Here is an 11,205-nt window from a genome sequence, read left to right as displayed (position 1 = left end):
AACCAGGACTGTTTTCTTTCCTCAGGAAAGAATCTTGGATGCCATTTCCAACTTTGTTGCCAGAGTGTGGGAAGTCAACATGTTCTTACATCTCACGTATTAAAAAAGACTCCTACACATGTATACATTCAGGGTGTAAGTTTTATCAGCCCACTTCCTGTATGTTTAGTATTTTTAAAAGAGTTTTTAATGAGGTGACATCATTCACAAAGGATTCCTCACAATAAATTTAACAAGCTATGCTGTTCCATAGTGGTGTATATATGTGTTTGGGATATATGAATGAAACCCATGCTATATTCCTGACCTGGCAGACTGGCAAACATTTGTAACAGCTGGCAGTCTTTCTACTCTACTCTCTACTCTCTGTTGAGATAACACAGTGCAAGAGCCAAGCACCCTGGCAGAAGATGTAACTTTTATTTTCTGAACTATTCGCCCTCCTCCCACCAATGTTTTTTTGCTCAAAATGGACCATGCTTTAAAAGTAACTTAGAAAGATGTTGAATGATGGACTAATCATAGTATTGGAATTTTTTGTACCCTGTTGTTTTGTACCATCATGTGTTGTTTTATACACGTGATGAGTACCATTCAGACTAGTCTTGTGCTAGCATAAACACTGTTGCACTAGCTTAAGCAGAAAAAGAAACTCACCTCTGTAGAGAATTTCACCTCTGTTCCAGGTTAGTTCTTAGGTTAGTGCTACCTGAATATGCAAAGCCTGTATAGATACCTTTATATATGCAAACAGGAAGCTCTTTTCACATTGTGTAACACAACTCTTGCAGAAGGCCATGTATATGCAAACTCCGTGCACAACCTGTTGCACAAGTCCATATATGTGCAAATGAGAAATTAACCAAATGCTGAATGCATTTGGTTAGTTCTTCTTCTGCTAACAGTATTGTAACACTGGTATATTATATAACCAGGAAGTCCAGAAATCTTCATGGACATGAATAATGCAACCTGGGCAATATGGCTTCTAATGGATAATATTATAACTAAGGCATCACACAAGAGGACTAGGCAATTTAGCAAATATTGTCCTGGACAGATAGCCACCCTATCCTACCACCTCCTGCAACCCTGTTCCTAGACATGCAAAACAGTGCCCCCCCCTCTCACACACATGCACACACGTGAGCGCACATGCACTAAAAGGTCCAGGTCATAAAGGGGATAAGAGCATCTCTATACTGCAATGTATATAATATTCAGCACCACGTGGAGGTCTTTATCTTGCTTAACAGATATGTGGCATGCTAAAGCCAGTGACAGTTCAAATGTGTGCATTAAAGTTGTGTTCAGAAGTGGGGAAAGGAGCAGAGTAGAATGAGAAGGGTCAAAAATTATTTCAGGGTCTGCCTTGGTGCAAATCATTATTCAGAAATATAGAGAAAAGGGAAAGCAGACAATGGTAGTTTCCTCAGTGAAACTAGCACAATCTTGTATCAGTTTCCCCCCAGCAGTGTTACCTGACATCTGGGTCTGGCAGGTACTTATCATGCTTGTGTTGTTATCATTTTATTGCCACAGATAATATATTATGTTGGGTATCACTGACACTGTAGCATGTTCTTCCTTTCAAAAGCTGTGCATTTTGTATTTTGGTGCCCACACTTCACACATTTCTTTGCTCAACCGTAGGCATAATATGTTGTTCATTTCAATGCTTATAATTACAGGCTTAATGCCAACTGGAGAGGCACTGAGCAGTTCAAGACACATTCCAAAGAGAGAATTGTTTATGCTTCCGAAATGTGATGAAACCATGAAAAACTCCAGAACTTTTACACCCTGTTCTCACAAAGATGAGGCCAAAACAAGGCTATAATTAAAAATACTGTAGCTGGTGATAAAAGTGCAGATGAAATATTTAAGAGTCCCAAGATTTCAAGAGGCAACAAGGTAGTATGATTATTGCTGCCCTAATTAATCATTCCATGCTCATAATCAGGAGCGTGAGTGCCACTGAAAACACACTTGAGATATGAATAACAGGCTGAAGCCTAGAAAATGTTAGTCACACAGCATTGCTTTTCAGCACCAGTAATCACCCGACTGCCACAATATCAGTTGCTATTTTGTTGTAACCACATGACTATGTTCATGTGACTTAGGTACGATCCCTACCCATTTTATAGGGTACCATCCCTACCCTACTTATATTTTAAAGTTGTAAGTTTAAATTTGGTCTTACTTAACAGAATCACATTTCTATCTTTGCATCATTTGGTTTCATCATTTTACAGATCATTTCTGTATATGTATGTATATGTATATATCAACAATTTCTCGACATATAACAGTAGTTTTTCAATTACTGTTGAGAGATTACTCAATATATTGGTTACATATTTTGTACAATATATTATGCCATTTAAATAATGCATAATTAATAAGGCAAAACTAATCTAATAATATAATAATTGCTATGAAAACGAAGTAAAATAAGAACCAGTTCTCAGATTGTATCTCTGGGTTATACCTCTGGGGGTTAATCTCTGGTGAACTTTAAGAAACAAATGTAAGAAAATGTAATTTTCATTATAACTTTTCAAAAAAATCATGTACATATATTGGATATACAAGTCTTACAGTGCTATGAATGTGGAGCACTGTGGGACCAAAGAGGCTGGTGGAAAGCTGAGATGCACCCTTGTTGCACAGCCCAGAGGTGGCATATGGAAGGTGCAATTTTTGCTGTTTGCTTCTTCCTCCAGAAGAACTTTTCACTTTCAGTAATATGTCCCTGAAGGTTGTGCAACCCTCTGGGATATATTCCTGGAAGGGATATATTAAAGAATAAGGTTGGAAGGTTGGAATAAGCTATTAAAGGATAAGTTGGAAGGTTTCTTCTAAGCCTATTTTATGTTGATTCCCTGCAAACTTAATCATGCTCTGCTCTGTCAACATAAGTATTTAGTTGTATAGTATTACCAAAAGAGTTTGGGATTCTCAAGCAATGCTTTTAAAAAGGTGAACTGCATTTTTGGAGGGAGAGGACTCTTGAGTGGCAGAGCACAGTGGCCATTTAAGGAGCATTTTATCAAACTGCCTAATGTTTGTCCTCCAGTCACTGTGCCGTAGGGGAGGGACCCAGAGCCCTTTATTCTCCTTGTCCAACTGAAATAGACTAGTCCCTAGATGTTTTGTTAGCTTCTTTCTTCTGAGAGCAGTTGTGCTGAAGGATTGCGTTGGTGACAGAAGAGTGCTTGTTGGCCTACTCTACTATAGCTTCTTGCTTAGTTTGCTACTTTGCCTTACTTGTTGTCTTGTCTCAGATTATTGTTTGAAATACTTTATTTCTGATTTGTGTGTGTGTGTGCTGTGTGTATATTGCCTTCTTTTAATTAGTGTAGTAGATTGCCATTTCCTTTTTCCCTTTAGTGCAGGCTTGTGTGTTTGTTTGTTCCAGCCCTGCCTCAACTTACCCCATACTTCTTATCAACCCCCTAGCCTACTCCTACACACACACACACACACACACACACACACACACACACACACACACACAGACACCTTCTTGATTCCTCTTTGCTCTCCTTCACTGCCTTCCTTACAGAGGCGTAACTAGGGAAAACGGCGCCCAGGGCAAGCACTGAAATGGCGCCCCCCTGCGCGTCCCCACCCCCCCAACATACTACATTATACTTAGGTTTTTCCTCACAAGCGCCCGCCGCCGCCGCCAAGCCAGGCCACTGACTGGCTGCCAGGCACCAGCAAAGCAATGGGGGGGGGCGTGGGCGGTGCGGAAGGGGCCGCTTGTGGGGGAGGGGCGCCGACGCGCTCCCTTGACTGCTGCAGCGCTGCTGCACTGAGCAGGAAACATTTGTATTAACAAAAATTTTTTTAAAAAATTTTTTAAAATTTTTTTTGTCATGGCGGCGCCCCCCACGTGACCAGAAAAGATGGCGCCCGGGGCACGTGCCCCCCCTGCCCCCCCTATAGTTACGCCTCTGCTTCCTTATGTGATCAATAGATTCTGTTTCTGTGCCCTGTCTTCTTGCTGCAGAATGTGCCACAAACAAAGTTTAAATTTAATTTTAATAAAGGTTTTATTCCCATCCCCTTACATTTACATTAGATCCAGCATTCCCTCTAACAAGGATCCCCAGATGCTGTTCACTACAACTCCCAGCATCTTCAGCTGCAATGACCTTTGGCTGGGGATTATGGGAGTTGTAGTCAACATCTGGGAATTCCTGTTAGAGGGAACACTGATTAGATTCCTCTCTTCCCTTCACTTTTTTGTTCATCAAAGCACCACACTCCTTTCCCTGCTCATTCATATTTTCTGCCTCATCCTGCAATATTTTGATAGTATTATTAAACTTGTTCCCTCCACTTGGCAGGGGATCGGAAGGACTGGATGAACCAGGGGATGTGCCAGGCCTCATTGGAGCTCAATTTGAACATGTGCTGCCAGGGAGTTATTTGCACATGACTTCATGCTGCGGGGTAAATATTGAGTGAAGCCCCTTCAAATTACACTCACAGCACTGAGGGAAGTAGCCCCTCCCCTCTGCTCTCGGTTTTTGTTTTTGCAAGTTTACATGGCATACCTCTGTGGTTTCCTTATAGCCAATGCAGGGGGAGAGAGAGGTTACTAAATGTTGGAAGTGAAGGACTTTGTGCTGTCTATTGTCTCAAAGACAGTGGAGGACAGACTAGTGAGTCAGAGGGCTAGAGGGTCAAGACATTGGTCATCCCTTCTCTATCTCATCCCCTGCTAACTGGGCAAAGAGGCACCTTTTACCATGGTGATTCTCTTTATTTAGCAGGGGGAGAGTAACTGGCCCTATCCACCCCCAGCACAGTACTTCTAGTGACTGTTGCTGGTGTCTATCTTATGTTTTGTTTTAGAATGTGAGCCCTTTGGGGACAGGGAGCCATCTTATTTATTTATTATTTCTCTGTGTAAACCACCCTGAGCTATTTTTGGAAGGGCGGTGTGGAAATCGAAATAATAATAAATAATAAAAATAAAAATAAAAATATTGCTCTGAAAATATCCCTTTGGAATGTAGATTGCTACTCTTAGGGACTAACTTACTTACTTCCTGCTTTCCACTTCCTCTTCCCCTTCTCTTCCCTTCCTTCTACCTTGCAACATGCAAGCTCCTCTCCCCTGTACCTTGTGTGCAGTGGTGCAGAATCCATCTGTGTCCAGCTAGATAGATAGATGAGTGATCCTAACTCCTCACTTTCCTATCTAGAATGGAGTTCTCTAATAAATACCACTTATATTGATTTGAAACTATGAACTGGCTCCAAGTTACTTTACTCTCAGCATACACACATGCCTAACTAAATTCTGCTGTGTTGTGCCTCTGTGCACTCTGCTATAATGAAAAAGGGTTTCTCCTACCAGAGAGAATTCCCAACAGGTTATGGGCCCAGTATTTTGAGCAGCATGTACTGCAACTAAAGAGTTAAGTCTGTTCCAGGAGATCCAGTAAGATCTAGCCTTGGACACTTTGAATTGCTAATCTACAGCAGCTGCCCTTTTACGGAGCTCAGTGAGGATGGCTACTTACCTAGAGGGAAAGCTCAGGCTGACTATCCTGAAGCCAGACAATTACTTGGAATGGAAAACCTGACTGAGGATTGCATTGCAAGCAGAAGGACTACAGAAAGTCATTGAAGAAGACACCCCCCCCCCCGCAGATGGAATCATAGCTGCTGAAAAAACTGCTAAAGAGACGTGGCAACTCAAGGATGCAAAAGCTCAAGGTCTGATTGCGGCTTCTGTGAGTAAAAATTATCTTTCTACCATATGTGATCTTGCAACCTCAAAGGAAATGCTAAGCAAACTAGATTCCTTGCATATGAAAAAGGGGTGGGCATACACCTTTAACCTGAGAAAGAAAATGCAGAATCTCCAGTATAAAGACGGGGACTGTTTTGCCACGCATTTAGGATTGCTGGAAGATTTTTTTCTTTCAATTTAAAGCTGCAAGGGAGGAATTTACAGAGAATCAGAAGCTGGAAGCTCTGTTCCTAAGCATGCTGCCTAGCTGTAGCAATATAATCGGCCAATTGGAAGTCCACACCGCTTTAACTTTTGAGACAGCTGTGGAAACTATCTCTTCTGAGGCAAGCAGAAGAAAAGTTTTGAATTCTCAATATGAAGGTGAATTGGCAAATAACTTTGCTCTTAAGGCAACAATTGGCCATTCCAGGGGAAACCCAAGGTGGGGAGGGAATGCTGCAAGAAGAAACTGCATGGGCCCCCCACATTTGCATACAAAGAGGTCTGGCTCTGTTGCCAAGGGAACTCAGTCCAGAGAGAGAGGTCACATGACCGCCAGCAGGGAGACTGCTCCTGGAATGAGGCCAGCTGGGACTAATGCCTTTAGATGTTTTCTATGTAACCAATTTGGCCACAAGGTGGTGAACTGTCCCAAGAATCAGACAAGAAGAGTTGATTTTACTGAGAGCAATTTAAATAAGGACTTTCAGATTTCTGATTCAAATAAGAATTTCAGTGTTTCCCTGTTTCAAGGAGATGGAAAATTCATATTAGACAGTGGTTCCACAATTCATATCTCAAATCATTTGGATTTCTATACTGAACTGTTTGATATTCCTGAGGAGATTGTTCATTTGGGCAATAATACTACAATTAAAGCAAAGAAGAAAGGTGAAGGAATTTTGTATTGCAAGTTATCAGATGGATCACTTAATGAATTTTTGTGTGAAGGATGTTTTGCATATCCCTGACTTCTCAAGCTCCTTGCTTTCAATATCCAAGCTAGAGAAACAAGGCTGTGAACTGTATATTAGAAATGGACAATGTGTTATTACCCAGAATGGAGAAGTTTGCCTTGTAGGCTCTGAATGCAAAGACCTGTACAGCGTGCAGGAGCAACCTATATCAAAGACAGACAGAAAAAGACCAGCCTGGTCCAAACCTGAAGCATGCCAGCCCAATGAAGTGAATCTTGCTCAGTCATGCTCAAATGAAAACTGCTTGCAACTGTGGCATAGATGCCTGGGACACAGGAGCTATGATTCAATCCAGAACATGAAGGAAAGGGGATTAGCTGATGGCATTGATTTTGTACCATGTGACATTGTGACTAACTGTGTTTGTTGTCTTGAGTTCAAAGCAGTTAACAAGCCATTTCCTAAGCAGAGTGAAAGGAAGACCAGAAGATCCCTGGAGCTGATCCACAGCGATGTATCTGTACCACTACCAGCATCCATAGTAATCACAAATATTTCTTAACAATCACTGATGATTATATACAATATTTAGTTGTCTTTCTACTAAAGGAAAAATCACAGATGCTCGAGAAACTCCAGGACTACATGGCCATGGCAAGCAACAAATCTGGGCGGAAGCCAAAGATCCTGCGCACAGACAATGAAGGAGAGTATATGTCCAGCACCACACTGCAGTTCCTGAGAGAACATGGAATCGTGCATCAAACCACGGTAGCTTCCAACCCATCGCAGAATTAAGTGTCAGAGAACAGAAGCCTCCTGGACATGGTAAGATGCATGCTTGCTGATGCACACATCCCACAGAAACTCTGGGGAGAAGGCATAATGACTGCTATATACAAAACAGAATGCACACAAAGCCTGTAGGAACAAAACCATATGAACTTTGGCATGATCATAAGCCGTCCATGATGCATTTGCGTGTCTTTGGAAGCACGGCTTACTCATATATCCCAAAGGAAAAAAGGACTAAGTCAGGTGCTAGGGCCACAAAAGGATTTTTGTAGGCTACTCAGCGCAATCCAAAGGCTACAGAATTCTGGATCCTGGCACCAACAAGATAACCATAAGCAGATTGGTGTATTTTGATGAGAATGAAAGAGCTACATCTTCAGAGGGGGCCTATACTGAAGCAGGCAACCAGATCAAACACTGGATTATGCTTCCTGATCTCAGCGGAATTGAGGAGGAGGAGACAGCAGATCCAGATCCAATCATGTTCGACACAGTGACCCCCAGAGATCCACCAGATGCACCTGAGATAATGGAAGGGACCACAGAGGGTGAGGTGAGGCGATCAACGCACTCAACCAGAGGTGTTCCAGCCCCGAGACTGTCCTACCACACAAGAATGGTGGAACAACCAGAACCCTCATCATGGGAGGAAATATCCCAGCTACCACAACCAGAAGCCCAGAAGTGGAAACAAGCTGCAATTGAAGAGCTTGAGGCTCTACAGAAAAACAAAACCTGGACTCTTGCTAAGTTACCTCAAGGGAGGAAAGTTATAGACTGCAAATTGGTTTTCAAACTCAAATACGATGCTGATGATGAGATTCAGCGCTACAAAGCCAGATTAGTAGCGAAAGGATATTCGCAGAAATATGGAGAAGATTATTATTATTAATAATTCGATTTCTATACTGCCCTTCCAAAAATGGCTCAGGGTGGTTTACACAGAGAAATAACAGATAAATAAGATGGATCCCTGTCCCCAAAGGGCTCACATTCTAAAAAGAAACACAAGATAGACACCAGCAACAGTCACTGGAGATACTATGCTGGGGGTGGATAGGGCCAGTTACTATCCCCCTGATAAATTAAGAGAAACACCATGGTAAAAGGTGACTCTGGTCACGCTGGTGCCCAGTTATCAGGAGATTTATGTTGGAATATTTGCACCAGTGGTTAAACACACCACAGTAAAGACTCTGTTGTATTGCTGCTAGCAAAGGAATGCATGTTGAACACCTAGATGTGAAAACTGCATTATTGCATGGCAAACTAGAAGAGGACATTTATATGCAACAACCACCAGGTTTCTTAGAGAAAGGCAAAGAGGTCCTTGTATGCAAACTGCAAAAGAGCATTTATGGTTTAAAACAGGCTGCCAGAGCATGGAACACAAAACTAAATGATATGCTGCTTCAAGCAAACTTCAAAAGAAGTGAAGCTGATCCCTGCCTGTACACCAAATGCAGAGATGGCAAATTGACTTACATTTTGGCATATGTTGATGATTTGATTCTTGCCTATGAGAATCCAGATGACAGCAAGGAAATAATGCATCATCTGAACAGAGATGTGGAAGTCAAGCAACCTGGCAACATTGCACACTACTTGGGTATTCAAGTACAAAGACAGAAAGATGGAAGTTTCCTCATCAACCAAGAACAGAAAATGAAGGACTTGATAAACCTGCTCAGACTGGAAGATGTGAATGCTACACCAACTCCAATGAAAGTGAATTACACAAAGCAAGAAGATCAAACTGAGCCACTATCTGACAACCATAGATATCGTGAAGCATTGGATAAGCTTCTATACATTAGTACACTCACTAGACCAGATATTAGTACAGCAGTTGGCTAACTTTGCAGAAAGACTGCATCACCAACAGTCAAGGACTGGAATGCAATTAAGAGACTTGTTAAGTATCTAAAGGGTACCTCACACTTTAAGCTCAAGCTGCCAGCTAACAGTGAACCAAAACTAGAAGCATACGTAGATGCAGACTTGGGTGGAGACGTAACAGAAAGGAAATTCACCAGCGGTCACATAATTTTCTATGGAGATGGAGCTATAAGCTAGTCAAGCACCAAACAAGACATAACAGCATCATCAACCACTGAAGCAAAATATGTATCAGCTGCACAGGGCTGTCATGAGATACAGTGGCTGTGTCAACTACTGAAGGATCTATACCAGTGTATGAAGACAACCAAAGCTGCATTCAACTCTCCAAACAAGAAGATGTAAAGAGGCGTACCAAGCATATTGATGTGAACTATCATGTAGTGAGAAATCTGCAAAGGATGGACTAATCAAGCTGATCTACTGCCCAACAAATGAAATGCTTGCAGATCTACTCATTAAGCCACTACCAAGACCCTGCTTTGAAAAGCTGAGAGAGAAAATGAATCTTGTGAACTGAGTCACGAGACATTGAGAGGGGGTGTTGGAAGTGAAGGACTTTGTGCTGTCTCTTGTCTCAAAGACAGTGGAGAACAGACTAGTGAGTCAGAGGGCTAGAGGGTCAAGACACTGGTCATCCCTTCTCTACTGCTCTGACACTATCCCATTGGAATGTAGATTGCTAATCTTAGGGACTAACTTCCTTCCTTCCTGCTTTCCACTTCCTCTTCCCCTTCTCTTCCCTTCCTTCTGCTTTGCTACATGCAAGCTCCTATCTCCTGCACCATGTGTGCAGAGATGCAGAATCCATCTGCATCCAGCTAGATAGATAGATGAGAGATCCTAACTCCTCACTTTCCTATCTAGAATGGAGTTCTCTAATAAATACCACTTATATTGATTTGAAACTATGAACTGGCTCCAAGTTACTTTTCTCTCAGCATACACTCATGCCTAACTAAATTCCGCTGTGTTGTGCCTCTGTGCACTCTGCTATAATGAAAAAGGGTTTCTCCTACCAGAGAGAATTCCCAACACTAAAGAGCTATATCAGCATTTCTAAAGAGAGTATCCTCTTATCATGCAAATAATAATTATATGTCCCTATTTGCTCTGGCATTTTCAGAAAAATAGCTTAAAACCAGCATTTTAAAAACCTGGAAATACATTGAGTTGAGCTAGAATTTGCAAGACAACCCCCAATGTGTGTGTGGAGAGGGTCCAAGGATCTCGAAGGAACTTCGGGGTAAGTTTGGCTGGTGTGTGGACGCACACACTCTCTTCTGAAGGAGATTCAGGGTAGAAGCCCTGTCTGTAAAGCCTCCTGATGTCTCTTGTCGTCCCATATCACCCTAGCACTTCTGCAGGTCCAGGCATGGAAGTTGTTGGGGTGGAGTTGGGTGGCAGTGCATTATCACCTTCCACCTTGAGGCAGGATAGCCCTCCAAGTCAGCATGGTGCTTCCTCCTCTTCTGAGGATGAGGCAGTGGTTGTCCCTGCATCTGCTTGTCCTGTTCCACAGGGGTTGCAGGCATCCTCTCATGGGCAAAAGTGAGGCAGCATGGTGTGGGACCACTGCTCAGTAGTGTCTGAGGAGCCCACCTTCATCCTGTGCCACATCTGCAGGGTGAAGTTCATTTGTGGTAGGCAGATGGGGCAATTAATTCTTCATACATTTTGTACATAATGCTTTAGCAACTTTTTCAAGCCATATCACCAGCCATGCTTTTAGATTGCCAGATATGAAAGCATGGTTGTGTAGCGGAGGCAATACTAGAAAATTGCTAAAGTTATTATTTAACCTGATTTCTCATGTAATTTCCTTTGTCAAAA

Source organism: Hemicordylus capensis, chromosome 3 (genome assembly GCF_027244095.1).
Source record: "Hemicordylus capensis ecotype Gifberg chromosome 3, rHemCap1.1.pri, whole genome shotgun sequence".
NCBI lineage: Eukaryota > Metazoa > Chordata > Lepidosauria > Squamata > Cordylidae > Hemicordylus > Hemicordylus capensis.
The sequence above is the reverse complement of the archived record's forward strand: the minus strand, read 5'-3'. Positions refer to the sequence as shown.